This window comes from Rhinopithecus bieti, unplaced genomic scaffold (assembly GCF_001698545.2).
Source record: "Rhinopithecus bieti isolate Rb0 unplaced genomic scaffold, ASM169854v2 scaffold_6464, whole genome shotgun sequence".
Classification (NCBI taxonomy): Eukaryota; Metazoa; Chordata; class Mammalia; order Primates; family Cercopithecidae; genus Rhinopithecus; species Rhinopithecus bieti.
The window spans coordinates 500708-505290 of record NW_016805195.1 but is presented as its reverse complement, the minus strand read 5'-3'; positions in this window follow the sequence as shown (position 1 = coordinate 505290).

The following is a 4583-nucleotide window of genomic DNA, read 5'->3' as shown; positions in this document are numbered from 1 at the left end:
TGGACCAAAAGAATCTGTGACTGTTAAAAAATGTGAAATGACCCTTGGGGCACCCAATTTCCTATGACCAGGAATCAGAGTGAAAGAGCTTCTCAGACTCTGGGGAAAGAATAGTATCCAAAATCTGATGTAGCCTATGAAGATAGTGGGAAAGAAAAATACCTACAAGAGGATCAGATCCAAGGGCCCTGCAGAACAATAGACTGAGGATTGTCTACCCTAGAATAGATCAAGGGTGGAGAAAAAGAAGAAGAAGAGGGAGGAGGGGAAGGAAGTCGGGGCAGATGGTGGGAGGGTGGAATCTCTTCAGATTTTCAGAATTGTCCTAGTGACTACCAGATTAGATAGAGAGAGAGAGAGAGAGAGAGAGAGAGAGAGAGAACAAAAGTAATTGTTTCAGTTCTCCTTCTCTTCTGCCTGTTTGTCCAAGCCTGGTAATATTTTATCCAACCTGAATCCTGGTAGAAAGAAAAAAAGCCATAGGTTCACCGAGAGTTTAAATGAAATATGAAGAATAAAGAAATGTTGTTGCTGTGTTACTGGGTTTGGAATGCAGTTGTTATCACACTGTAAACTCCAACTGATTATACCTGCAGTGTATCGACAACATGAATGATGTTTGAAATCTCGTCTTGGATACTACTGTGCTTTGTCAAGATTCCTTTAACTGTGGCAGTGCACCCATCTTCATGTTGCCTAGAATACTGCCTGCTCACATAGACCAGTTTCCTTCTTCTCCAAATAACTTTTCTTGGTCAAATGGGAGCTACCTAACTCTGGAGATTATGCTCCCCCTTATCACAGTAAGCAACCTGTGGCCAGTGACTTGACAAACATACCTGTACTAAAAGCCCTTGAAACAATATGGGATTATGTGAGCAAGTCATGCTCCAGATCTTTCCTGTGAGATCCCACTTAAACTAGCCTGATACCTCCTAGACAATACCTGCTTAGTTTTTTACCCTCCACCCAATCTTCCTTCCCTCATTCCACACCCATTCTCCTTGAGAGCATTTTCTAAATCCTTTGAACAAAAATTCCTAGGTTAGATGCTTTCTTTTTCTTTCTTTCTCTCTCTCCCTCTTTTTTTTTTTTTAGAAACCTGACCTAAGCAGTTGGAATCAGAAGTAGGCTCCCAGGATGGGATTCTAGAATTGAATACGTCACTGGTTGGATGGCAATAGAAATTACAGAAATTATTATCACTGGTGGTAGGGTAAGTAGGAAGTTATTGAAACTGCTCTCCATATCCAGTAATACAGAAAACAAAAAAGCAACATTATATTCCAGGAGGAAGGACAAAAATTTATGTCAATCTTAAAGACCAAAGGATGTAACGGTGGTGGTTCCCATCAAATATTCATTTATTATACTTGTCTTTTTCAAACTCCAAGAATGATCTAGAAAGATAATAGTGGACTACTGCAAACTCGATCAGGTAGTAAATTTGCACTGCTTGGCAGATGTGGTATTTTTGTTACAGCAATAAGCATCTGTCACGTTATGTGACCACTGATAAAGAGAATACATTTTTTTTAAAATTATACTTTAAGTTCTAGGGTACATGTGCACAACGTGCAGGTTTCTTACATATGTATACATGTGTCATGTTGGCATGCTGCACCCATTAACTCGTCATTTATATTAGGTATATCCCCTAATGCTATCCTTCCCTCCTCCCCCTACCCCATGACAGGTCCCAGTGTGTGATGTTCCCCTTCCTGTGTCCAAGTGTTCTAATTGTTCAATTCCCACCTATGAGTAAGAACATGCAGTGTTTGGTGTTTTGTCCTTGTGATAGTTTGCTGAGAATGATGGTTTCCAGCTTCATCCATGTCCCTATAAAGGACAGGAACTCATCCTTTTTTATGGCTGCATAGTATTCCATGGTGTATATGTACCACATTTTCTCAATCCAGTTTATCATTGATGGACATGTGGGTTGGTTCCAAGTCTTTTTCTACTCACAATAGAGAATACAATATTTCTATCCCCATCAGAATGAAGGACCAAAAGCATTTTGTACTCATAAGGTAGACAATATAACATATTTATGATCTTATTCCAGGCTTTTTCCCCAACCTGTACCAGAATATAATTTGGAGGTATCTGGACCCTTTGGGCACTCTACTAGAACATCACATTGATCTGCTTTTATTTTTGACATTTTGTTTGTTGGGCCAAATGAACAAGATATAGACAGTACTTTTTAGATCATGATAAGACACATGTACTTCAATAAGGGAAAGATAAAACCTACACTGATTCAAGGAGCCACATTAAAATATTTAGAGGTCTAGTGGTTTAGGGGCATGTTGTGACACTTCTTCCAAAATAAAGGATGGTTTAGTGCACCTTCATGACACTGCATGAAGATGAAATCTCACTAATTGTTAGGCTTCTTCAGATTTTGGGGTGAGCACTTTTCATATTTTAAAATGGGGTTCTGACCTGTTGTTGGATTATGTGGAAGGCTGCTAGTTTTGAGTGTTCTGCAGGGCAGGAAAATAGGCCCCATCTGTGGTAAATGCAGCCTTGCCACATATTGCAACTATGGCTCAAGAGATACTCTAGTCCATTAGCATGATTTCCCCCCAGATCTGTAATCTGGTTCTGAACAAGGAGATAAGGCATTAACCACTGCCGATACATCAATGCTGATTTTTGCAACTGATTACTTTAAACAAAAAATGGATGACCAAGATGCTCAAAAATGCTGAATACCAGCTTGAAGATGACTGCAGGCAAAGGTGGGGCACTAAGATTGAGTATTCACTATACGCTTTAAAGCAATTACTTTTATATAGTAGGATGCATGGGTCTGGAGAACATAAGCTGGAAGTTTAATACTCTTCACCATCTTTCCCAATAATCCATTAAGGGATTTGTGCTTGTCATCTTTAGAAACACTGGGCTCTTGATGTCCTGTTTCCCAGAAAAGGAATTCTTGCCACTAAATATTTAGAGTCCCACAAAGCACAAAGCTATAGTTGTCACTGAGTCACTATGGCTTCCTTGTGCCATTAGACCAGAAGGCACAGAAAGAACTAACTATAATGGTAAAGGTTACTAACACTGATTTTCATGAGTGTAGGGGGAGAATATGTTTAACACACAGGAGATCTTCGGGTGTATCTCTTATTACTTCTATAGCTATTTTAAACTGTAAATAAGTGGAACATACATGGCCTAATAAATATACCTTGACAGAACTTCAGATCCCTATGAAAGAGTCTAGGTTACCTTTTCAGACAATTATCTAATCAGCAAAATTGCCAGATGAAGGAAAGGGGAATTTAAAATTATTGTGAAGGATAGAGATTATGAATTATCAGTCACAACCTCAGGATTAACTGCAGCACGAAAACTGAGTTGTCCCAACATCCTTCCCTTAATAAGTTTTCCAAGGAATCTCAATCTTACTCTAAAAAGAGTAAGGGGAATCTGTCTGATATTATATACATTTAGAGTTACAACAGTATGTGATTTTGTCAAAGCATTGCAAGCTAAAAATAATGAAATATTTGTTTTATTTTCATCTCTTATATGAACTTTTATTCAAACTCTGATTATGTGGTAGCTGGAAAAATATTTCCCAAATTTCTTCTACTTAATTCACAAAAAATACTACTGACAGCACTAATCTATTATGCATGATAACAGATTATTTTATAAAACAAATACACATAAGCATACAAATCAAAATTTTAATCACGAAAATAAAAGGCTAATAAAAGAATAGAGATCTTGCTGACTAGCTACACTGAAGAATACCAGCATCCCTCTTATCCTCTCTTCTTGCCTTATTAAGAAAATGATCTTGATTACAAAGAATAAAGAGCAATACAGTGGCTAGAGCTTGTGCAAGTCTTTCAAAAGAAAGTGCCCAGTTTGTTCTCCACTGAAAGAAAATGAATAATGACATTTTGCTGGTAATCATTGATCCCAGAAAATTAACAATTTATTTATAATCTTCATGCACATTAAATTATTCTGGTGTGTAATGTCTATGCAACATAATTTACACTTATGATTACAAAAACACTTCTGAAATGTATTCATACAAGTGAATACAATATACACAGCAATGATAAAGCTACAAACTGCAAGGAACTACATAGATTTTAGATATAGTGGTGAGGGAAAGAAAGGAAGAACAAAAAATACATACGGTTTGATGACATTCATATAAAGTTCAAAACACACAAAACAAATACAGTAAGTTTTTATTTAATGTCATCAATCAGTTCTGGGAAACTGTGCCTTTAAGCAAAATGACATATAACAAACCAATTTTTTCATGGCAAATTGATATAATTAAGGGTTAAGTTTCTATAGTAGATTTCTGGTCACAAAAATATCACCAAATGTCTACGTAAAGACCCCAAAACACTTTTAATATTAAACATTGAGCTGAATGTGGGCTATATATATGTTTAAGAAAGATTAATAAAAACAAGTAAGATAATCATTTACCTAATTTTGGTGAATCGTTGAGTGCTGGTGGTTGTAGTGGGGATGGGTTAAATAATGAATAAATTTTTTTTTTTTTTTTTTTTTTTTTTTTTTTGTTTTTTGTGACG